Source organism: Phyllobates terribilis, unplaced genomic scaffold (assembly GCF_046119375.1).
Source record: "Phyllobates terribilis strain yellow unplaced genomic scaffold, ASM4611937v1 Scaffold_108__1_contigs__length_5656254, whole genome shotgun sequence".
NCBI classification, from domain to species: domain Eukaryota; kingdom Metazoa; phylum Chordata; class Amphibia; order Anura; family Dendrobatidae; genus Phyllobates; species Phyllobates terribilis.
Genome location: NW_027362868.1, coordinates 803419 through 827877, shown reverse-complemented (window position 1 = coordinate 827877; position 24459 = coordinate 803419). Strand labels below are relative to the sequence as shown.

The window sequence follows — 24459 nt, the reverse complement described above, 5'->3', positions numbered from 1 at the left end:
TCCGACAAACAAGCAAAATGAACAAAAAGCATTGAATTCAATTCTTTCTGATTTTAGAAACTGCATTAAAGAAGGGGTGCACCGGTCCTGGAGATACTGCAATACCAGGTCAATGCGTGGAGTGGACAGAGCAAGCTCTTTTTCCATCTCCCTGTTCTAAAAATCCATTTAATATATGGTCCCCAGATAGGGGACGTATCAGATATTAAACTGATAAGAACAGATACTACACTTGATCTTAGCCAAAAGGCCGAGAAGCGATAACCAGAATTGGTTTCCGACTACGGTGCCACCCAAGGATTCTGAAAAGTCCATTTGTGGAGATGGCCACCTGGACTCCCGTTAAGAAGACATGCTGTCAACCTCTAGATCCCTCACATGCCTGCACTTTTCGGCTTGCTGCTGCTGCAATCCACGCGTTTTAGATCTGCATAACTCCACCTCTTTTAGCACAGTACCCTCAACCCCCGGCTGTTCCCACCCGCCTCAACACCGTTGGAAGGGAGGAGAACCAATTAAGGCGGGGGGGGGGTGGAACGAGCAGCTGTCTACCCTTAGCAGGAGGGTTGCTGATTAATTACCTCTCCTGCTGCTGCTGCTGCTGGCTGTCCAGCAGCAGACTGAAGGTGGCTGCTGCTGTGCGCAGGTATATAAAGGCTCAGAGCCTATTATGACACGCGCAGCCAGCGTTCCATTGCCACATTCCGTCTACTGCAGGCGGGATACCTGGATGGCTGAATGTCACTGAGAAGCTCACAGAGACCGCCATAAGCAACAGTTTAAAAGAATGCCACAGACTAATCAACCAAACTTTTTGGGTTGGTTTCTCTTTTATAGTCTGCAGGCATTAAATGAAAGAAGTCAGTGTTCCAGCAAAGGGAGACAACGTTTCAGAAAAGGCATTGTAGCAAACCAAAAAAGAAATTTTAAGCGCAGCAGAGTAACCAGCTCACATACCTGTTAGCTCAGGTGAGTTTAAAAGGCTGCTGTTGATAACAAGGCCATTTGCTAAATAGATGGTGTGTGTGCAACAATATACTGAAAGGTCAATTATATTGTGCAGCTTATCTCACCACCTGTAGTTATTTAGGTGAAAGCTCCAAAATGCTTGCCTAATATGTCTGTTTATCCAAAAGGAAGTATAGAGGGAGAGCTAGATAGATAGCATTGCATTACATTACATTATATGGCAATGCAATGCACAGTTGCTGAAGTTGAACCAAAATGAGCTTGTCATCTGGCTTCTGCAACTTTTAACATGAAAAATCCAATGAGGAGAAGAAAAGCAAAGCCAAAGAGTCCATCCCAAAATCCGACAAACAAGCAAAATGAACAAAAAGCATTGAATTCAATTCTTTCTGATTTTAGAAACTGCATTAAAGAAGGGGTGCACCGGTCCTGGAGATACTGCAATACCAGGTCAATGCGTGGAGTGGACAGAGCAAGCTCTTTTTCCATCTCCCTGTTCTAAAAATCCATTTAATATATGGTCCCCAGATAGGGGACGTATCAGATATTAAACTGATAAGAACAGATACTACACTTGATCTTAGCCAAAAGGCCGAGAAGCGATAACCAGAATTGGTTTCCGACTACGGTGCCACCCAAGGATTCTGAAAAGTCCATTTGTGGAGATGGCCACCTGGACTCCCGTTAAGAAGACATGCTGTCAACCTCTAGATCCCTCACATGCCTGCACTTTTCGGCTTGCTGCTGCTGCAATCCACGCGTTTTAGATCTGCATAACTCCACCTCTTTTAGCACAGTACCCTCAACCCCCGGCTGTTCCCACCCGCCTCAACACCGTTGGAAGGGAGGAGAACCAATTAAGGCGGGGGGGGGGGTGGAACGAGCAGCTGTCTACCCTTAGCAGGAGGGTTGCTGATTAATTACCTCTCCTGCTGCTGCTGCTGCTGGCTGTCCAGCAGCAGACTGAAGGTGGCTGCTGCTGTGCGCAGGTATATAAAGGCTCAGAGCCTATTATGACACGCGCAGCCAGCGTTTCATTGCCACATTCCGTCTACTGCAGGCGGGATACCTGGATGGCTGAATGTCACTGAGAAGCTCACAGAGACCGCCATAAGCAACAGTTTAAAAGAATGCCACAGACTAATCAACCAAACTTTTTGGGTTGGTTTCTCTTTTATAGTCTGCAGGCATTAAATGAAAGAAGTCAGTGTTCCAGCAGAGGGAGACAACGTTTCAGAAAAGGCATTGTAGCAAACCAAAAAAGAAATTTTAAGCGCAGCAGAGTAACCAGCTCACATACCTGTTAGCTCAGGTGAGTTTAAAAGGCTGCTGTTGATAACAAGGGCATTTGCTAAATAGATGGTGTGTGTGCAACAATATACTGAAAGGTCAATTATATTGTGCAGCTTATCTCACCACCTGTAGTTATTTAGGTGAAAGCTCCAAAATGCTTGCCTAATATGTCTGTTTATCCAAAAGGAAGTATAGAGGGAGAGCTAGATAGATAGCATTGCATTACATTACATTACATGGCAATGCAATGCACAGTTGCTGAAGTTGAACCAAAATGAGCTTGTCATCTGGCTTCTGCAACTTTTAACATGAAAAATCCAATGAGGAGAAGAAAAGCAAAGCCAAAGAGTCCATCCCAAAATCCGACAAACAAGCAAAATGAACAAAAAGCATTGAATTCAATTCTTTCTGATTTTAGAAACTGCATTAAAGAAGGGGTGCACCGGTCCTGGAGATACTGCAATACCAGGTCAATGCGTGGAGTGGACAGAGCAAGCTCTTTTTCCATCTCCCTGTTCTAAAAATCCATTTAATATATGGTCCCCAGATAGGGGACGTATCAGATATTAAACTGATAAGAACAGATACTACACTTGATCTTAGCCAAAAGGCCGAGAAGCGATAACCAGAATTGGTTTCCGACTACGGTGCCACCCAAGGATTCTGAAAAGTCCATTTGTGGAGATGGCCACCTGGACTCCCGTTAAGAAGACATGCTGTCAACCTCTAGATCCCTCACATGCCTGCACTTTTCAGCTTGCTGCTGCTGCAATCCACGCGTTTTAGATCTGCATAACTCCACCTCTTTTAGCACAGTACCCTCAACCCCCGGCTGTTCCCACCCGCCTCAACACCGTTGGAAGGGAGGAGAACCAATTAAGGCGGTGGGGGGAGGAACGAGCAGCTGTCTACCCTTAGCAGGAGGGTTGCTGATTAATTACCTCTCCTGCTGCTGCTGCTGCTGGCTGTCCAGCAGCAGACTGAAGGTGGCTGCTGCTGTGCGCAGGTATATAAAGGCTCAGAGCCTATTATGACACGCGCAGCCAGCGTTCCATTGCCACATTCCGTCTACTGCAGGCGGGATACCTGGATGGCTGAATGTCACTGAGAAGCTCACAGAGACCGCCATAAGCAACAGTTTAAAAGAATGCCACAGACTAATCAACCAAACTTTTTGGGTTGGTTTCTCTTTTATAGTCTGCAGGCATTAAATGAAAGAAGTCAGTGTTCCAGCAGAGGGAGACAACGTTTCAGAAAAGGCATTGTAGCAAACCAAAAAAGAAATTTTAAGCGCAGCAGAGTAACCAGCTCACATACCTGTTAGCTCAGGTGAGTTTAAAAGGCTGCTGTTGATAACAAGGGCATTTGCTAAATAGATGGTGTGTGTGCAACAATATACTGAAAGGTCAATTATATTGTGCAGCTTATCTCACCACCTGTAGTTATTTAGGTGAAAGCTCCAAAATGCTTGCCTAATATGTCTGTTTATCCAAAAGGAAGTATAGAGGGAGAGCTAGATAGATAGCATTGCATTACATTACATTACATGGCAATGCAATGCACAGTTGCTGAAGTTGAACCAAAATGAGCTTGTCATCTGGCTTCTGCAACTTTTAACATGAAAAATCCAATGAGGAGAAGAAAAGCAAAGCCAAAGAGTCCATCCCAAAATCCGACAAACAAGCAAAATGAACAAAAAGCATTGAATTCAATTCTTTCTGATTTTAGAAACTGCATTAAAGAAGGGGTGCACCGGTCCTGGAGATACTGCAATACCAGGTCAATGCGTGGAGTGGACAGAGCAAGCTCTTTTTCCATCTCCCTGTTCTAAAAATCCATTTAATATATGGTCCCCAGATAGGGGACGTATCAGATATTAAACTGATAAGAACAGATACTACACTTGATCTTAGCCAAACGGCCGAGAAGCGATAACCAGAATTGGTTTCCGACTACGGTGCCACCCAAGGATTCTGAAAAGTCCATTTGTGGAGATGGCCACCTGGACTCCCGTTAAGAAGACATGCTGTCAACCTCTAGATCCCTCACATGCCTGCACTTTTCGGCTTGCTGCTGCTGCAATCCACGCGTTTTAGATCTGCATAACTCCACCTCTTTTAGCACAGTACCCTCAACCCCCGGCTGTTCCCACCCGCCTCAACACCGTTGGAAGGGAGGAGAACCAATTAAGGCGGGGGGGGGGTGGAACGAGCAGCTGTCTACCCTTAGCAGGAGGGTTGCTGATTAATTACCTCTCCTGCTGCTGCTGCTGCTGCTGGCTGTCCAGCAGCAGACTGAAGGTGGCTGCTGCTGTGCGCAGGTATATAAAGGCTCAGAGCCTATTATGACACGCGCAGCCAGCGTTCCATTGCCACATTCCGTCTACTGCAGGCGGGATACCTGGATGGCTGAATATCACTGAGAAGCTCACAGAGACCGCCATAAGCAACAGTTTAAAAGAATGCCACAGACTAATCAACCAAACTTTTTGGGTTGGTTTCTCTTTTATAGTCTGCAGGCATTAAATGAAAGAAGTCAGTGTTCCAGCAGAGGGAGACAACGTTTCAGAAAAGGCATTGTAGCAAACCAAAAAAGAAATTTTAAGCGCAGCAGAGTAACCAGCTCACATACCTGTTAGCTCAGGTGAGTTTAAAAGGCTGCTGTTGATAACAAGGGCATTTGCTAAATAGATGGTGTGTGTGCAACAATATACTGAAAGGTCAATTATATTGTGCAGCTTATCTCACCACCTGTAGTTATTTAGGTGAAAGCTCCAAAATGCTTGCCTAATATGTCTGTTTATCCAAAAGGAAGTATAGAGGGAGAGCTAGATAGATAGCATTGCATTACATTACATTACATGGCAATGCAATGCACAGTTGCTGAAGTTGAACCAAAATGAGCTTGTCATCTGGCTTCTGCAACTTTTAACATGAAAAATCCAATGAGGAGAAGAAAAGCAAAGCCAAAGAGTCCATCCCAAAATCCGACAAACAAGCAAAATGAACAAAAAGCATTGAATTCAATTCTTTCTGATTTTAGAAACTGCATTAAAGAAGGGGTGCACCGGTCCTGGAGATACTGCAATACCAGGTCAATGCGTGGAGTGGACAGAGCAAGCTCTTTTTCCATCTCCCTGTTCTAAAAATCCATTTAATATATGGTCCCCAGATAGGGGACGTATCAGATATTAAACTGATAAGAACAGATACTACACTTGATCTTAGCCAAAAGGCCGAGAAGCGATAACCAGAATTGGTTTCCGACTACGGTGCCACCCAAGGATTCTGAAAAGTCCATTTGTGGAGATGGCCACCTGGACTCCCGTTAAGAAGACATGCTGTCAACCTCTAGATCCCTCACATGCCTGCACTTTTCGGCTTGCTGCTGCTGCAATCCACGCGTTTTAGATCTGCATAACTCCACCTCTTTTAGCACAGTACCCTCAACCCCCGGCTGTTCCCACCCGCCTCAACACCGTTGGAAGGGAGGAGAACCAATTAAGGCGGGGGGGGGGGGTGGAACGAGCAGCTGTCTACCCTTAGCAGGAGGGTTGCTGATTAATTACCTCTCCTGCTGCTGCTGCTGGCTGTCCAGCAGCAGACTGAAGGTGGCTGCTGCTGTGCGCAGGTATATAAAGGCTCAGAGCCTATTATGACACGCGCAGCCAGCGTTCCATTGCCACATTCCGTCTACTGCAGGCGGGATACCTGGATGGCTGAATGTCACTGAGAAGCTCACAGAGACCGCCATAAGCAACAGTTTAAAAGAATGCCACAGACTAATCAACCAAACTTTTTGGGTTGGTTTCTCTTTTATAGTCTGCAGGCATTAAATGAAAGAAGTCAGTGTTCCAGCAGAGGGAGACAACGTTTCAGAAAAGGCATTGTAGCAAACCAAAAAAGAAATTTTAAGCGCAGCAGAGTAACCAGCTCACATACCTGTTAGCTCAGGTGAGTTTAAAAGGCTGCTGTTGATAACAAGGGCATTTGCTAAATAGATGGTGTGTGTGCAACAATATACTGAAAGGTCAATTATATTGTGCAGCTTATCTCACCACCTGTAGTTATTTAGGTGAAAGCTCCAAAATGCTTGCCTAATATGTCTGTTTATCCAAAAGGAAGTATAGAGGGAGAGCTAGATAGATAGCATTGCATTACATTACATTACATGGCAATGCAATGCACAGTTGCTGAAGTTGAACCAAAATGAGCTTGTCATCTGGCTTCTGCAACTTTTAACATGAAAAATCCAATGAGGAGAAGAAAAGCAAAGCCAAAGAGTCAATCCCAAAATCCGACAAACAAGCAAAATGAACAAAAAGCATTGAATTCAATTCTTTCTGATTTTAGAAACTGCATTAAAGAAGGGGTGCACTGGTCCTGGAGATACTGCAATACCAGGTCAATGCGTGGAGTGGACAGAGCAAGCTCTTTTTCCATCTCCCTGTTCTAAAAATCCATTTAATATATGGTCCCCAGATAGGGGACGTATCAGATATTAAACTGATAAGAACAGATACTACACTTGATCTTAGCCAAAAGGCCGAGAAGCGATAACCAGAATTGGTTTCCGACTACGGTGCCACCCAAGGATTCTGAAAAGTCCATTTGTGGAGATGGCCACCTGGACTCCCGTTAAGAAGACATGCTGTCAACCTCTAGATCCCTCACATGCCTGCACTTTTCGGCTTGCTGCTGCTGCAATCCACGCGTTTTAGATCTGCATAACTCCACCTCTTTTAGCACAGTACCCTCAACCCCCGGCTGTTCCCACCCGCCTCAACACCGTTGGAAGGGAGGAGAACCAATTAAGGCGGGGGGGGGGTGGAACGAGCAGCTGTCTACCCTTAGCAGGAGGGTTGCTGATTAATTACCTCTCCTGCTGCTGCTGCTGCTGGCTGTCCAGCAGCAGACTGAAGGTGGCTGCTGCTGTGCGCAGGTATATAAAGGCTCAGAGCCTATTATGACACGCGCAGCCAGCGTTCCATTGCCACATTCCGTCTACTGCAGGCGGGATACCTGGATGGCTGAATGTCACTGAGAAGCTCACAGAGACCGCCATAAGCAACAGTTTAAAAGAATGCCACAGACTAATCAACCAAACTTTTTGGGTTGGTTTCTCTTTTATAGTCTGCAGGCATTAAATGAAAGAAGTCAGTGTTCCAGCAGAGGGAGACAACGTTTCAGAAAAGGCATTGTAGCAAACCAAAAAAGAAATTTTAAGCGCAGCAGAGTAACCAGCTCACATACCTGTTAGCTCAGGTGAGTTTAAAAGGCTGCTGTTGATAACAAGGGCATTTGCTAAATAGATGGTGTGTGTGCAACAATATACTGAAAGGTCAATTATATTGTGCAGCTTATCTCACCACCTGTAGTTATTTAGGTGAAAGCTCCAAAATGCTTGCCTAATATGTCTGTTTATCCAAAAGGAAGTATAGAGGGAGAGCTAGATAGATAGCATTGCATTACATTACATTACATGGCAATGCAATGCACAGTTGCTGAAGTTGAACCAAAATGAGCTTGTCATCTGGCTTCTGCAACTTTTAACATGAAAAATCCAATGAGGAGAAGAAAAGCAAAGCCAAAGAGTCAATCCCAAAATCCGACAAACAAGCAAAATGAACAAAAAGCATTGAATTCAATTCTTTCTGATTTTAGAAACTGCATTAAAGAAGGGGTGCACCGGTCCTGGAGATACTGCAATACCAGGTCAATGCGTGGAGTGGACAGAGCAAGCTCTTTTTCCATCTCCCTGTTCTAAAAATCCATTTAATATATGGTCCCCAGATAGGGGACGTATCAGATATTAAACTGATAAGAACAGATACTACACTTGATCTTAGCCAAAAGGCCGAGAAGCGATAACCAGAATTGGTTTCCGACTACGGTGCCACCCAAGGATTCTGAAAAGTCCATTTGTGGAGATGGCCACCTGGACTCCCGTTAAGAAGACATGCTGTCAACCTCTAGATCCCTCACATGCCTGCACTTTTCGGCTTGCTGCTGCTGCAATCCACGCGTTTTAGATCTGCATAACTCCACCTCTTTTAGCACAGTACCCTCAACCCCCGGCTGTTCCCACCCGCCTCAACACCGTTGGAAGGGAGGAGAACCAATTAAGGCGGGGGGGGGGTGGAACGAGCAGCTGTCTACCCTTAGCAGGAGGGTTGCTGATTAATTACCTCTCCTGCTGCTGCTGCTGGCTGTCCAGCAGCAGACTGAAGGTGGATGCTGCTGTGCGCAGGTATATAAAGGCTCAGAGCCTATTATGACACGCGCAGCCAGCGTTCCATTGCCACATTCCGTCTACTGCAGGCGGGATACCTGGATGGCTGAATGTCACTGAGAAGCTCACAGAGACCGCCATAAGCAACAGTTTAAAAGAATGCCACAGACTAATCAACCAAACTTTTTGGGTTGGTTTCTCTTTTATAGTCTGCAGGCATTAAATGAAAGAAGTCAGTGTTCCAGCAGAGGGAGACAACGTTTCAGAAAAGGCATTGTAGCAAACCAAAAAAGAAATTTTAAGCGCAGCAGAGTAACCAGCTCACATACCTGTTAGCTCAGGTGAGTTTAAAAGGCTGCTGTTGATAACAAGGGCATTTGCTAAATAGATGATGTGTGTGCAACAATATACTGAAAGGTCAATTATATTGTGCAGCTTATCTCACCACCTGTAGTTATTTAGGTGAAAGCTCCAAAATGCTTGCCTAATATGTCTGTTTATCCAAAAGGAAGTATAGAGGGAGAGCTAGATAGATAGCATTGCATTACATTACATTACATGGCAATGCAATGCACAGTTGCTGAAGTTGAACCAAAATGAGCTTGTCATCTGGCTTCTGCAACTTTTAACATGAAAAATCTAATGAGGAGAAGAAAAGCAAAGCCAAAGAGTCCATCCCAAAATCCGACAAACAAGCAAAATGAACAAAAAGCATTGAATTCAATTCTTTCTGATTTTAGAAACTGCATTAAAGAAGGGGTGCACCGGTCCTGGAGATACTGCAATACCAGGTCAATGCGTGGAGTGGACAGAGCAAGCTCTTTTTCCATCTCCCTGTTCTAAAAATCCATTTAATATATGGTCCCCAGATAGGGGACGTATCAGATATTAAACTGATAAGAACAGATTTTTTTTGATTGAATATATCTTTTATTAGCACAAAAAATAAGTTAACAGACAGTGTACAGTGCCGCAGCCCAGTACACACAGAATTCTACATCATATTTACATAGCATGAGGATACGACGCACTAACTAGACACATCACACCCCTATGCTACACAAAACACTCAATCTGAAAGAAAAAGCATATCAATCAATACAGTACGACGAACCGTGATAAGGGATAGGGATTGGGAAAAAGGGGATGGGGAGGGGAAAATCACAGGCCCGAAGCTTTATTGAAAGACAAGACACATAAGGGGAGAGGGGGAGGAGGGGTTTAGTCCTCATCCTCGTCCTCCGGACCGTCCATGATGGAATAGTCTCTGAGCAGGCTGTGGATCAGCCTGCGGCAGTCCTGGATGGACATCCTCTCCCTCCTCAAGATGAGCCGGTTCCTGGCGACCCAAAGGGCATCCTTGAAGCAGTTCATAAGGCGCCAAGCCTCCTGGATGGCTCCGACGGTATGAACCCCAGGGAAGAGTCCATAAAGCACAGAATGGTGCGATAGGCTCGCCCTGGGGACAGAGTTCCTCAGGTCGTCCTCAAGTGCAGTCAATAGGCGCTGTGCAAATCCGCAGTCCCAAAAAGTGTGCAAAGATGTTTCCTCCACGAAGGGGCACCTTGGGCAGTACCGGGTCTTGCACAGGTTCCGGGCATGCATGAATGACCGGACGGGCAGTCCGCCCTGAATCGCCATCCACGACAAGTCCTTGTGCCCGTTGGTCAGCCTGTCAGACGACACATTTGTCCACACAGTCTCCAGCGTGTCCTGGTGAAGTCCTGTGATGTTCTCCACGTCATCCTTGGCTCTGATTAGCTTGTGGATAGTTTTGGGCTTCCACAAGTCGGGCTTGAGTCCCTCCAGTTGATGCTCCCCCACAAATCGAACGACGTCTGACAGATACTACACTTGATCTTAGCCAAAAGGCCGAGAAGCGATAACCAGAATTGGTTTCCGACTACGGTGCCACCCAAGGATTCTGAAAAGTCCATTTGTGGAGATGGCCACCTGGACTCCCGTTAAGAAGACATGCTGTCAACCTCTAGATCCCTCACATGCCTGCACTTTTCGGCTTGCTGCTGCTGCAATCCACGCGTTTTAGATCTGCATAACTCCACCTCTTTTAGCACAGTACCCTCAACCCCCGGCTGTTCCCACCCGCCTCAACACCGTTGGAAGGGAGGAGAACCAATTAAGGCAGGGGGGGGGTGGAACGAGCAGCTGTCTACCCTTAGCAGGAGGGTTGCTGATTAATTACCTCTCCTGCTGCTGCTGCTGCTGGCTGTCCAGCAGCAGACTGAAGGTGGCTGCTGCTGTGCGCAGGTATATAAAGGCTCAGAGCCTATTATGACACGCGCAGCCAGCGTTCCATTGCCACATTCCGTCTACTGCAGGCGGGATACCTGGATGGCTGAATGTCACTGAGAAGCTCACAGAGACCGCCATAAGCAACAGTTTAAAAGAATGCCACAGACTAATCAACCAAACTTTTTGGTTTGGTTTCTCTTTTATAGTCTGCAGGCATTAAATGAAAGAAGTCAGTGTTCCAGCAGAGGGAGACAACGTTTCAGAAAAGGCATTGTAGCAAACCAAAAAAGAAATTTTAAGCGCAGCAGAGTAACCAGCTCACATACCTGTTCGCTCAGGTGAGTTTAAAAGGCTGCTGTTGATAACAAGGGCATTTGCTAAATAGATGGTGTGTGTGCAACAATATACTGAAAGGTCAATTATATTGTGCAGCTTATCTCACCACCTGTAGTTATTTAGGTGAAAGCTCCAAAATGCTTGCCTAATATGTCTGTTTATCCAAAAGGAAGTATAGAGGGAGAGCTAGATAGATAGCATTGCATTACATTACATTACATGGCAATGCAATGCACAGTTGCTGAAGTTGAACCAAAATGAGCTTGTCATCTGGCTTCTGCAACTTTTAACATGAAAAATCCAATGAGGAGAAGAAAAGCAAAGCCAAAGAGTCCATCCCAAAATCCGACAAACAAGCAAAATGAACAAAAAGCATTGAATTCAATTCTTTCTGATTTTAGAAACTGCATTAAAGAAGGGGTGCACCGGTCCTGGAGATACTGCAATACCAGGTCAATGCGTGGAGTGGACAGAGCAAGCTCTTTTTCCATCTCCCTGTTCTAAAAATCCATTTAATATATGGTCCCCAGATAGGGGACGTATCAGATATTAAACTGATAAGAACAGATTTTTTTTTTTTTTTTTTTCTAGCCCGAATTCGTGTACAAAACCCGAGTGCGCTTAAAAAAGTGACAAGTGCCACAAAAAAAGTGCACTAGGATGCTGGTCTTCTTGAAACCCTCTCCAAAAGGAGAAGGGTCCCCCAAACCATTCCCCGTCCCTCCGAGCCAAAAGGCCACAGCGAGGAACAGGGACAAAAAGCCACCTCCAGCCGAAGCCAGAGGCGACCCAATCTTACCCCCAGCACCTGCCCGAGTTCTCACTCGAGCAAGGCACTGGGAGCCAAAGACTGTGCTCCCCTCCCGGAAGAGGGGAGCCAACAACGCTCTCCTCCCGAAAGAGGAGAGCCAGGGGGGTTCAGGGGGGAGCGGAACCTGATGGCCACACACTCCCCCCCTAGACCTGCCAAGAGAGGAACCCGTAAGGGAACCGCATCCCGACAAAATCCTAGTAGGACGTGACACACGTGAATAAGTGGACACACAGTGACAAAGAAATTAAATAAATAGTGAAGGTTTCACAGTATAATACTGCCCGGACCTTCGACCGGGAATTGAAAAATTCCCCATCCTAAGGCCAGAAGGCCCGGAATAAGGGTGTGTGCGAAGAAAGAAAATTTGAAGTGCTTGTGCAAATGTGCCATAAACTCAAGTGGGGTTCCCAATCCCAGTGAGTTAAGGCACCCCAGGGTCACCACTCCTGGGGCACTTCACACTTCGGGCTTTCGATCTTCCCCGGCCCAATGGCGTCGATCCTGGGGGGCCATGCTTTCCACCAGATGACTATATTAGCCACCTGGCGTACTAACAAGCGCCTAAACCCCAGTGTGCATAATGTATCAATCTACTAGGGCGGCCAACATCCAAAACTGCCTTTTCGAAAGATACTACACTTGATCTTAGCCAAAAGGCCGAGAAGCGATAACCAGAATTGGTTTCCGACTACGGTGCCACCCAAGGATTCTGAAAAGTCCATTTGTGGAGATGGCCACCTGGACTCCCATTAAGAAGACATGCTGTCAACCTCTAGATCCCTCACATGCCTGCACTTTTCGGCTTGCTGCTGCTGCAATCCACGCGTTTTAGATCTGCATAACTCCACCTCTTTTAGCACAGTACCCTCAACCCCCGGCTGTTCCCACCCGCCTCAACACCGTTGGAAGGGAGGAGAACCAATTAAGGCGGGGGGGGGGTGGAACGAGCAGCTGTCTACCCTTAGCAGGAGGGTTGCTGATTAATTACCTCTCCTGCTGCTGCTGCTGCTGGCTGTCCAGCAGCAGACTGAAGGTGGCTGCTGCTGTGCGCAGGTATATAAAGGCTCAGAGCCTATTATGACACGCGCAGCCAGCGTTCCATTGCCACATTCCGTCTACTGCAGGCGGGATACCTGGATGGCTGAATGTCACTGAGAAGCTCACAGAGACCGCCATAAGCAACAGTTTAAAAGAATGCCACAGACTAATCAACCAAACTTTTTGGGTTGGTTTCTCTTTTATAGTCTGCAGGCATTAAATGAAAGAAGTCAGTGTTCCAGCAGAGGGAGACAACGTTTCAGAAAAGGCATTGTAGCAAACCAAAAAAGAAATTTTAAGCGCAGCAGAGTAACCAGCTCACATACCTGTTAGCTCAGGTGAGTTTAAAAGGCTGCTGTTGATAACAAGGGCATTTGCTAAATAGATGGTGTGTGTGCAACAATATACTGAAAGGTCAATTATATTGTGCAGCTTATCTCACCACCTGTAGTTATTTAGGTGAAAGCTCCAAAATGCTTGCCTAATATGTCTGTTTATCCAAAAGGAAGTATAGAGGGAGAGCTAGATAGATAGCATTGCATTACATTACATTACATGGCAATGCAATGCACAGTTGCTGAAGTTGAACCAAAATGAGCTTGTCATCTGGCTTCTGCAACTTTTAACATGAAAAATCCAATGAGGAGAAGAAAAGCAAAGCCAAAGAGTCCATCCCAAAATCCGACAAACAAGCAAAATGAACAAAAAGCATTGAATTCAATTCTTTCTGATTTTAGAAACTGCATTAAAGAAGGGGTGCACCGGTCCTGGAGATACTGCAATACCAGGTCAATGCGTGGAGTGGACAGAGCAAGCTCTTTTTCCATCTCCCTGTTCTAAAAATCCATTTAATATATGGTCCCCAGATAGGGGACGTATCAGATATTAAACTGATAAGAACAGATACTACACTTGATCTTAGCCAAAAGGCCGAGAAGCGATAACCAGAATTGGTTTCCGACTACGGTGCCACCCAAGGATTCTGAAAAGTCCATTTGTGGAGATGGCCACCTGGACTCCCGTTAAGAAGACATGCTGTCAACCTCTAGATCCCTCACATGCCTGCACTTTTCGGCTTGCTGCTGCTGCAATCCACGCGTTTTAGATCTGCATAACTCCACCTCTTTTAGCACAGTACCCTCAACCCCCGGCTGTTCCCACCCGCCTCAACACCGTTGGAAGGGAGGAGAACCAATTAAGGCGGGGGGGGGGGTGGAACGAGCAGCTGTCTACCCTTAGCAGGAGGGTTGCTGATTAATTACCTCTCCTGCTGCTGCTGCTGCTGGCTGTCCAGCAGCAGACTGAAGGTGGCTGCTGCTGTGCGCAGGTATATAAAGGCTCAGAGCCTATTATGACACGCGCAGCCAGCGTTCCATTGCCACATTCCGTCTACTGCAGGCGGGATACCTGGATGGCTGAATGTCACTGAGAAGCTCACAGAGACCGCCATAAGCAACAGTTTAAAAGAATGCCACAGACTAATCAACCAAACTTTTTGGTTTGGTTTCTCTTTTATAGTCTGCAGGCATTAAATGAAAGAAGTCAGTGTTCCAGCAGAGGGAGACAACGTTTCAGAAAAGGCATTGTAGCAAACCAAAAAAGAAATTTTAAGCGCAGCAGAGTAACCAGCTCACATACCTGTTAGCTCAGGTGAGTTTAAAAGGCTGCTGTTGATAACAAGGGCATTTGCTAAATAGATGGTGTGTGTGCAACAATATACTGAAAGGTCAATTATATTGTGCAGCTTATCTCACCACCTGTAGTTATTTAGGTGAAAGCTCCAAAATGCTTGCCTAATATGTCTGTTTATCCAAAAGGAAGTATAGAGGGAGAGCTAGATAGATAGCATTGCATTACATTACATTACATGGCAATGCAATGCACAGTTGCTGAAGTTGAACCAAAATGAGCTTGTCATCTGGCTTCTGCAACTTTTAACATGAAAAATCCAATGAGGAGAAGAAAAGCAAAGCCAAAGAGTCCATCCCAAAATCCGACAAACAAGCAAAATGAACAAAAAGCATTGAATTCAATTCTTTCTGATTTTAGAAACTGCATTAAAGAAGGGGTGCACCGGTCCTGGAGATACTGCAATACCAGGTCAATGCGTGGAGTGGACAGAGCAAGCTCTTTTTCCATCTCCCTGTTCTAAAAATCCATTTAATATATGGTCCCCAGATAGGGGACGTATCAGATATTAAACTGATAAGAACAGATACTACACTTGATCTTAGCCAAAAGGCCGAGAAGCGATAACCAGAATTGGTTTCCGACTACGGTGCCACCCAAGGATTCTGAAAAGTCCATTTGTGGAGATGGCCACCTGGACTCCCGTTAAGAAGACATGCTGTCAACCTCTAGATCCCTCACATGCCTGCACTTTTCGGCTTGCTGCTGCTGCAATCCACGCGTTTTAGATCTGCATAACTCCACCTCTTTTAGCACAGTACCCTCAACCCCCGGCTGTTCCCACCCGCCTCAACACCGTTGGAAGGGAGGAGAACCAATTAAGGCGGGGGGGGGGGTGGAACGAGCAGCTGTCTACCCTTAGCAGGAGGGTTGCTGATTAATTACCTCTCCTGCTGCTGCTGCTGCTGGCTGTCCAGCAGCAGACTGAAGGTGGCTGCTGCTGTGCGCAGGTATATAAAGGCTCAGAGCCTATTATGACACGCGCAGCCAGCGTTCCATTGCCACATTCCGTCTACTGCAGGCGGGATACCTGGATGGCTGAATGTCACTGAGAAGCTCACAGAGACCGCCATAAGCAACAGTTTAAAAGAATGCCACAGACTAATCAACCAAACTTTTTGGGTTGGTTTCTCTTTTATAGTCTGCAGGCATTAAATGAAAGAAGTCAGTGTTCCAGCAGAGGGAGACAACGTTTCAGAAAAGGCATTGTAGCAAACCAAAAAAGAAATTTTAAGCGCAGCAGAGTAACCAGCTCACATACCTGTTAGCTCAGGTGAGTTTAAAAGGCTGCTGTTGATAACAAGGGCATTTGCTAAATAGATGGTGTGTGTGCAACAATATACTGAAAGGTCAATTATATTGTGCAGCTTATCTCACCACCTGTAGTTATTTAGGTGAAAGCTCCAAAATGCTTGCCTAATATGTCTGTTTATCCAAAAGGAAGTATAGAGGGAGAGCTAGATAGATAGCATTGCATTACATTACATTACATGGCAATGCAATGCACAGTTGCTGAAGTTGAACCAAAATGAGCTTGTCATCTGGCTTCTGCAACTTTTAACATGAAAAATCCAATGAGGAGAAGAAAAGCAAAGCCAAAGAGTCCATCCCAAAATCCGACAAACAAGCAAAATGAACAAAAAGCATTGAATTCAATTCTTTCTGATTTTAGAAACTGCATTAAAGAAGGGGTGCACCGGTCCTGGAGATACTGCAATACCAGGTCAATGCGTGGAGTGGACAGAGCAAGCTCTTTTTCCATCTCCCTGTTTTAAAAATCCATTTAATATATGGTCCCCAGATAGGGGACGTATCAGATATTAAACTGATAAGAACAGATACTACACTTGATCTTAGCCAAAAGGCCGAGAAGCGATAACCAGAATTGGTTTCCGACTACGGTGCCACCCAAGGATTCTGAAAAGTCCATTTGTGGAGATGGCCACCTGGACTCCCGTTAAGAAGACATGCTGTCAACCTCTAGATCCCTCACATGCCTGCACTTTTCGGCTTGCTGCTGCTGCAATCCACGCGTTTTAGATCTGCATAACTCCACCTCTTTTAGCACAGTACCCTCAACCCCCGGCTGTTCCCACCCGCCTCAACACCGTTGGAAGGGAGGAGAACCAATTAAGGCGGGGGGGGGGTGGAACGAGCAGCTGTCTACCCTTAGCAGGAGGGTTGCTGATTAATTACCTCTCCTGCTGCTGCTGCTGCTGGCTGTCCAGCAGCAGACTGAAGGTGGCTGCTGCTGTGCGCAGGTATATAAAGGCTCAGAGCCTATTATGACACGCGCAGCCAGCGTTCCATTGCCACATTCCGTCTACTGCAGGCGGGATACCTGGATGGCTGAATGTCACTGAGAAGCTCACAGAGACCGCCATAAGCAACAGTTTAAAAGAATGCCACAGACTAATCAACCAAACTTTTTGGGTTGGTTTCTCTTTTATAGTCTGCAGGCATTAAATGAAAGAAGTCAGTGTTCCAGCAGAGGGAGACAACGTTTCAGAAAAGGCATTGTAGCAAACCAAAAAAGAAATTTTAAGCGCAGCAGAGTAACCAGCTCACATACCTGTTAGCTCAGGTGAGTTTAAAAGGCTGCTGTTGATAACAAGGGCATTTGCTAAATAGATGGTGTGTGTGCAACAATATACTGAAAGGTCAATTATATTGTGCAGCTTATCTCACCACCTGTAGTTATTTAGGTGAAAGCTCCAAAATGCTTGCCTAATATGTCTGTTTATCCAAAAGGAAGTATAGAGGGAGAGCTAGATAGATAGCATTGCATTACATTACATTACATGGCAATGCAATGCACAGTTGCTGAAGTTGAACCAAAATGAGCTTGTCATCTGGCTTCTGCAACTTTTAACATGAAAAATCCAATGAGGAGAAGAAAAGCAAAGCCAAAGAGTCCATCCCAAAATCCGACAAACAAGCAAAATGAACAAAAAGCATTGAATTCAATTCTTTCTGATTTTAGAAACTGCATTAAAGAAGGGGTGCACCGGTCCTGGAGATACTGCAATACCAGGTCAATGCGTGGAGTGGACAGAGCAAGCTCTTTTTCCATCTCCCTGTTCTAAAAATCCATTTAATATATGGTCCCCAGATAGGGGACGTATCAGATATTAAACTGATAAGAACAGATACTACACTTGATCTTAGCCAAAAGGCCGAGAAGCGATAACCAGAATTGGTTTCCGACTACGGTGCCACCCAAGGATTCTGAAAAGTCCATTTGTGGAGATGGCCACCTGGACTCCCGTTAAGAAGACATGCTGTCAACCTCTAGATCCCTCACATGCCTGCACTTTTCGGCTTGCTGCTGCTGCAATCCACGCGTTTTAGATCTGCATAACTCCACCTCTTTTAGCACAGTACCCTCAACCCCCGGCTGTTCCCACCCGCCTCAACACCGTTGGAAGGGAGGAGAACCAATTAAGGCGGGGGGGGGGTGGAACGAGCAGCTGTCTACCCTTAGCAGGAGGGTTGCTGATTAATTACCTCTCCTGCTGCTGCTGCTGCTGGCTGTCCAGCAGCAGACTGAAGGTGGCTGCTGCTGTGCGCAGGTATATAAAGGCTCAGAGCCTATTATGACACGCGCAGCCAGCGTTCCATTGCCACATTCCGTCTACTGCAGGCGGGATACCTGGATGGCTGAATGTCACTGAGAAGCTCACAGAGACCGCCATAAGCAACAGTTTAAAAGAATGCCACAGACTAATCAACCAAACTTTTTGGGTTGGTTTCTCTTTTATAGTCTGCAGGCATTAAATGAAAGAAGTCAGTGTTCCAGCAGAGGGAGACAACGTTTCAGAAAAGGCATTGTAGCAAACCAAAAAAGAAATTTTAAGCGCAGCAGAGTAACCAGCTCACATACCTGTTAGCTCAGGTGAGTTTAAAAGGCTGCTGTTGATAACAAGGGCATTTGCTAAATAGATGGTGTGTGTGCAACAATATACTGAAAGGTCAATTATATTGTGCAGCTTATCTCACCACCTGTAGTTATTTAGGTGAAAGCTCCAAAATGCTTGCCTAATATGTCTGTTTATCCAAAAGGAAGTATAGAGGGAGAGCTAGATAGATAGCATTGCATTACATTACATTACATGGCAATGCAATGCACAGTTGCTGAAGTTGAACCAAAATGAGCTTGTCATCTGGCTTCTGCAACTTTTAACATGAAAAATCCAATGAGGAGAAGAAAAGCAAAGCCAAAGAGTCCATCCCAAAATCCGACAAACAAGCAAAATGAACAAAAAGCATTGAATTCAATTCTTTCTGATTTTAGAAACTGCATTAAAGAAGGGGTGCACCGGTCCTGGAGATACTGCAATACCAGGTCAATGCGTGGAGTGGACAGAGCAAGCTCTTTTTCCATCTCCCTGTTCTAAAAATCCATTTAATATATGGTCCCCAGATAGGGGACGTATCAGATATTAAACTGATAAGAACAGATCAGGTTTGAACATAATTTATTAAGTGCGTAAAAGATGGTTTACAATCAAAAACAACAACACAAACAGTACATTATTAAAACACAGAATTCCACCCATAAAAACCCCATATACGATTAGCATCCCTCCTCCCAATACATTTGACATCCCTCAAGTAATAAATATACATCTGGCTAAAAGCAATTTTAAGACAATCCTTCACAGAAATAGCATCACGTTTAAAAAGTAAGATATTGCGTGCCTTCCAAAGGGCGTCTTTAAAACAGTTAATCATACACCAACATATACAATACTGTTGAGGGGTCGGACATTTAAAAAGGCCATATAAAACATATTCATGGTTAAAATCTCTTAAACCGCAAGTCCATTTTAAAAGAATCCCAACTTTGTGCCAAAGTTCCTGTGCAAATGGGCAATTCCACATAAGGTGCAAGGTGGTTTCGTCATTAACACATGAGTCTCTGGGGCATTTTGCTCTGGCCACCAGGCCTCTCCTGTGTTGAAACTCTCTGGTGGGGAGGCACTGGTGGACCACCATCCATGCGATGTCCTTATGTCCATTTGCTAAGAATTTCCCGAAGACATTCTTCCAAACTTGCTTCGATCTCTCTTCTGAGAAATTTACTATGGGGGTCACATCTTCATTCCTCCTCAGAAAAGATAAAAGCTTCTTGCGGTCTTTAAAAATGTCCATATTAAAATCACCAAGGCTATAAAATCGAACAGTCTTTTCTAAGATTGCTTGGTGTTTGGGGGGGCATAGTAAAACAGGGGAATTCAACGACAACTTAAACCATCTTTTAAAAATCATCCCACAAGTATATTTTAAAAAATAACTTAGAGCACTATTACCATTAAAATGTTTGAAACAAAAGCAGAAATAATTTAAATACAAATAAATATGTAAATCGGGGACATCCCTTCCGCCGTTCATTTTATTCTTCCTCATTATTTCTCGCCTTAATTTTTCCATTTTGGAGTTCCATAAAAACATAAAGATCATCCTAGTCATTTTTTTAATTAAAACATCAGAGGGGGGGTACACCATAGCTATATACAGTATGAGGGGTAACAACACTGATTTTATAATTAAAATTTTCCACTCCATTGTTAGGGACCTCAAACCCCAAAATGATATTTTCCTTGACATTTTTTCTATGACATTCTCCCAGCTTTGAGTTCCCACATTCTCCTCGTTAAAAACAACTCCAAGAATTTTTACATTGTCTCGTTTTATAGTGAGCTGCGGGAGTTGGGCGGTGTCCCAGGATCCCAAAGTCAGACATTCAGATTTATTTAAATTAAGTTTAAAACCGGATGCCTGGGAAAAAAAATCAATGCGCAACACCGCCCTCCGGAGGGAAGCAGGGTCCACGCACACAACCGTCACGTCATCCATGTAGCCAAAGACTCTCACATCACTGCCACCTCCGCCAGGAACAGGAACCCCTCTAATCACTTTGTCTTTCCTTGTTGCGCTCAGCAGGGGCTCCATGGCGCAGATGAACAGGATGGGCGACAAGGGGCATCCCTGCTTCACTCCGGACTCAAGGGGAACTCCATCTGTTAAAAAGCCATTAAGAGAAATTTGACTAAAACTATTTTTATATAAAATCTTAATACAATTTAAAAGCATATTAGGGATACCCATTCTTTTTAAAACTCTAAAAAGAAATCTATGAGAGACTCTATCGAAAGCTTTTTCAAAATCTAGGGCTAAAAGAGCTACATTTTGACCCCGGTCTCTGGAATACCAAATTACATCCCTTAATACGTTTAAAACCTCTGAAATACTTCTGCCTGGTACACTACAAACCTGCTCAGGCTGGATTAGTTTGGCAATGACACTCCTGAGCCGGTCTGCAACCACCTTAGCAAGTACCTTGTAATCAACATTTAGGAGAGTTATGGGTCTCCAATTCGCTAGAGTACTGCGGTCACCTTTTTTATATATCAAAGACACCACTCCTCTCCTCCACGAAAATGGCAACTGTTCACAAATAAAAACTTCTTTAAAAAGCATAAAAAGGTCCTCTTTTAAAATGTCCCAAAATGTAAGGTAAAATTCTACAGGTAGTCCGTCACACCCAGGTGCTTTACCCTTAGAGAAACTTTTAAAAACATAAAATAATTCCTCTAAAACAATATCGCGTTCTAAAAACTCCTGGTCTGTAAAATTTAACTTAAAATCGAGATCATTAAGAGCATCAGATAAAAAGGACTCATCTATACACTTTTTACTAAAAAGATGCTTATAAAAGTTAAAAGTAGCATTCAACATTCCCTGCATAGATGTTTCACCCTCTAGATTTGTGATCACTTCTCTTTTATCCATGACTTTTTTGAAGAAGAAGCGAGAGCACTTCTCCCCCTCCTCCAAGTGCTGCACTCTAGAGTTAAAAATAATTTCTTTCCCCTTTGTGTCTATGCAGTTCTGAATTTCAGTTTTTAGGCTAGCAATATCATCTCCCACCTCCACCCCTAGCTCTTTGAATTTAAAAAGTGTTTGTAGTTTGGTGTTAAGATCACTAAAACATCTTTTTTTCTCTCTAGCTTTACGTCTCCCTGCTTTTATAAAAAACATTCTGACTTTTTTTTTCAAATTTTCCCACCAGGTTACCATAGGGGCATCAGAAGGTTTTTGTCGCCGCCAGGCTTGATAGGCTTTAACAAAGTCTTGTCGAATCAGAGGGTCCTCCAGCAGGTAAGTACTTAGACGCCAGAGGCCCCTGTTGACCCTCTGTTCATCCCGGTATTCTAGATGCACCTCCAAGCCCTTATGGTCAGAAAATATATTTGATGTTAAAACACATTTTACAGGGTTAAAATCATCTGATAGGAAAATAAAATCGATCCTGGAGGACACCCCTCTTCCGGACCACGTATAACCAGGGTCCGTCGGCAGGAGTGACCTCCACGCATCGCATAATTTAAAATCAGTTATAAAATCTTTCAATAGATGACATGACTTATCCAATTTGCGTAAAGGGTCACCCCCCGCTCGTTGTTCACTAGCACAAAGACAATTAAAATCACCCCCTACGATCAGGGGAGATGACCCAGTACAGTACAATGGCAATATCCCAAATAAATTAATTCTCTCTTGCTTATCAGGGTAAGCATAAATATTCATTACACGTAGGGTAAAACCATTAAATTTAAAATGCACTAAAACCACTCTGCCTGGTACTATTTCTGTGACAGCATTTACAGTAATATTTCTCCCACGACAGAGGAAGCCCACCCCCGCTGACTTGTTGTCATTGGAGCCAGACCAGATGGAGGGCCCCAGTCTCCAATCTGTCTTGATGTCATTATAATTTAGTGCATGTTGTATCCCGCATTCCTGTAATAAACAAATGTCAAAGTCAGCGGTTTCTAAATACTTGAATAGAGCAGCCCTACGAACTGGGCTCTTTAATGACCTCACATTCAGTGAGACAAGTCTTAATGTCGGCATTCATAGGTCAGGGTGGTGGATCTTCCATGAGGACACCTGACTCAAAGCCCTGTATGTCAAATTGCTCCAGGACATCCGGGCTAGAGGACCCAAACGACTCGATATTCTGTGAGCCGGCGGTTGCCCCCTCGTAGGTCACGGTTCCCAGCCACATTCCAGGAGACGCTGGGGCTTCGACATTCCGTCTCTTTTTCGGGGCAGACTCCACTAGGTCACTGGTGCAGTCCTCCTCTTCCTCCACCTCCTCCAGGGGGAGAGACTGGTCCATCAGGATAAGATCACCAACACCGATTCCCTGATGTTCGCCACCTAGAAGCAAAGCCCCCTCATCTGGCTGGCTAATCGCCCTGGAAGATCCTGAGGCCATCGCTGCGTGGTCCCCTGTAGCCAACCGCACAGGGGCACCACCCTCCAGCCCAACAGGATCGGTATCGGGAACCATCGACACGGAGGATACCCTCCCAGAAGGAGGACCCCTCCGCTCCGGTCCATGCGAGGTCCGCCCATCGTTAAGGGACTTCGATGCAGGGGCCGCCCCAGAGGGGCCTCCGGCTCCCTGCTCCATCCCAGCCTTCTCGCCCTTCGAACCGCCCTCCGACGCCGGCCCGCCAGTGAAGACCGGCGGGCGCATCGGCTCAGCTGCAGAAGATGCAGCTTCTGCGTAGGTCCTGGTCCTGGTCCTGTTGGGGCATCCTCGGAACATGTGCCCCGCCTCACCACAAAGATTGCATTTCCTCCCAGCGGGACAGTCCTTCATTAAATGTCCGTAACAGCTGCAATTATTGCAGCGGTCTACTTTCCTGCCCGTGCAGGACGTTTGGGTATGACCCATTTGTCCACAGTTCCTGCAACATACCGGCATTCCAGGGTAAAATAAGTAGCCTCTGCTCTTACCGATCACAAATGTTGAGGGAGGGTGTAGCATTCCTCCCACTCCGCTTGGGTCCCTCTTTAGACGGGCCATGTACCTCCTCTTGCCGCACCAGAAGCCTACCGCGTTCTTCACAGTGCCCAGGTATCTCAGATCGTCACAATAACGGATAAGGTAGGTCGAGATGTCTGCAGCTTCCACAAAGGGGTTCGGGAAATGCACCACGATAGGGATCTCGTCATAGGCATACAAGAGACAAAAGGTTAGCCCATCCAATTCATCCAAGTAGTTTTTCTCATTTACCTTTTGTACGAGTTGGTGACAGCATCCCTGGCTCTTGAAGGTGATGGTGTAAGTCCCCTTGTACTCATTGTCCTGGAAGCAGAATATGTCTTCCCGCCGAAACTCCAGAACTCCAAGCAGAATCCTATGGCAGATGTAATCCAAATTCTTCTCCGTCCTCGATCCTGCTCCAACTTCAATTCTCACGGTGTTCCGCATCCGGGCATCACCCGATGAATATGTGAGCGTTGCCGGCATCCTTCACTCAGGAACACACCGACTCTTCTCTCTGAAAGGCGCAAGCCTTCATGGGATCCCTTCCCGTTGCTCCCGGACTAATCCTTCCTCCCAATAGCAGCAGGGGGGTTAAGTCCCTCCGAAAAGGAACGATCCCCCCAGGCCGAGAGAAAGGGTACCAAGAGCACCTCACAGGCAAGACCACACAGGTAAACCTGATAGATCGTGCCAAAAGGCCGAGAAGCGATAACCAGAATTGGTTTCCGACTACGGTGCCACCCAAGGATTCTGAAAAGTCCATTTGTGGAGATGGCCACCTGGACTCCCGTTAAGAAGACATGCTGTCAACCTCTAGATCCCTCACATGCCTGCACTTTTCGGCTTGCTGCTGCTGCAATCCACGCGTTTTAGATCTGCATAACTCCACCTCTTTTAGCACAGTACCCTCAACCCCCGGCTGTTCCCACCCGCCTCAACACCGTTGGAAGGGAGGAGAACCAATTAAGGCGGGGGGGGGGTGGAACGA

The 24459-nt window shown here is 45.5% G+C and overlaps 13 non-coding genes and 3 pseudogenes across 13 annotated transcripts; all 16 read right to left on the bottom strand.

The window, feature by feature from the left end:
• Positions 1–71: 71 nt before the first annotated feature.
• Positions 72–262, bottom strand: LOC141201288 (U2 spliceosomal RNA). Its single transcript, XR_012272853.1, has one exon. It is a non-coding gene; the product is annotated as a U2 spliceosomal RNA (small nuclear RNA).
• A 1120-nt stretch (positions 263–1382) lies between these two features.
• On the bottom strand, positions 1383–1573 carry LOC141201286 (U2 spliceosomal RNA). Its single transcript, XR_012272852.1, has one exon. It is a non-coding gene; the product is annotated as a U2 spliceosomal RNA (small nuclear RNA).
• A 1121-nt stretch (positions 1574–2694) lies between these two features.
• Positions 2695–2885, bottom strand: LOC141201285 (U2 spliceosomal RNA). Its single transcript, XR_012272851.1, has one exon. It is a non-coding gene; the product is annotated as a U2 spliceosomal RNA (small nuclear RNA).
• A 1119-nt stretch (positions 2886–4004) lies between these two features.
• On the bottom strand, positions 4005–4195 carry LOC141200474 (U2 spliceosomal RNA). The gene has a single exon (XR_012272194.1). It is a non-coding gene; the product is annotated as a U2 spliceosomal RNA (small nuclear RNA).
• Positions 4196–5318: 1123 nt separating this feature from the next.
• On the bottom strand, positions 5319–5509 carry LOC141201284 (U2 spliceosomal RNA). The gene has a single exon (XR_012272850.1). It is a non-coding gene; the product is annotated as a U2 spliceosomal RNA (small nuclear RNA).
• A 1119-nt stretch (positions 5510–6628) lies between these two features.
• LOC141199501 (U2 spliceosomal RNA) lies at positions 6629–6819 on the bottom strand. Its single transcript, XR_012271252.1, has one exon. It is a non-coding gene; the product is annotated as a U2 spliceosomal RNA (small nuclear RNA).
• Positions 6820–7939: 1120 nt separating this feature from the next.
• On the bottom strand, positions 7940–8130 carry LOC141201283 (U2 spliceosomal RNA). Its single transcript, XR_012272849.1, has one exon. It is a non-coding gene; the product is annotated as a U2 spliceosomal RNA (small nuclear RNA).
• Positions 8131–9247: 1117 nt separating this feature from the next.
• Positions 9248–9442, bottom strand: LOC141200828 (U2 spliceosomal RNA). The gene has a single exon (XR_012272537.1). It is a non-coding gene; the product is annotated as a U2 spliceosomal RNA (small nuclear RNA).
• An 858-nt stretch (positions 9443–10300) lies between these two features.
• LOC141201007 (U2 spliceosomal RNA) lies at positions 10301–10377 on the bottom strand (annotated as a pseudogene).
• A 1120-nt stretch (positions 10378–11497) lies between these two features.
• LOC141200893 (U2 spliceosomal RNA) lies at positions 11498–11715 on the bottom strand (annotated as a pseudogene).
• A 758-nt stretch (positions 11716–12473) lies between these two features.
• Positions 12474–12565, bottom strand: LOC141201017 (U2 spliceosomal RNA; annotated as a pseudogene).
• A 1120-nt stretch (positions 12566–13685) lies between these two features.
• On the bottom strand, positions 13686–13876 carry LOC141201282 (U2 spliceosomal RNA). Its single transcript, XR_012272848.1, has one exon. It is a non-coding gene; the product is annotated as a U2 spliceosomal RNA (small nuclear RNA).
• Positions 13877–14997: 1121 nt separating this feature from the next.
• LOC141201280 (U2 spliceosomal RNA) lies at positions 14998–15188 on the bottom strand. Its single transcript, XR_012272846.1, has one exon. It is a non-coding gene; the product is annotated as a U2 spliceosomal RNA (small nuclear RNA).
• A 1121-nt stretch (positions 15189–16309) lies between these two features.
• On the bottom strand, positions 16310–16500 carry LOC141200301 (U2 spliceosomal RNA). The gene has a single exon (XR_012272025.1). It is a non-coding gene; the product is annotated as a U2 spliceosomal RNA (small nuclear RNA).
• Positions 16501–17620: 1120 nt separating this feature from the next.
• Positions 17621–17811, bottom strand: LOC141201279 (U2 spliceosomal RNA). The gene has a single exon (XR_012272845.1). It is a non-coding gene; the product is annotated as a U2 spliceosomal RNA (small nuclear RNA).
• Positions 17812–18931: 1120 nt separating this feature from the next.
• Positions 18932–19121, bottom strand: LOC141200827 (U2 spliceosomal RNA). Its single transcript, XR_012272536.1, has one exon. It is a non-coding gene; the product is annotated as a U2 spliceosomal RNA (small nuclear RNA).
• Positions 19122–24459: the final 5338 nt, after the last annotated feature.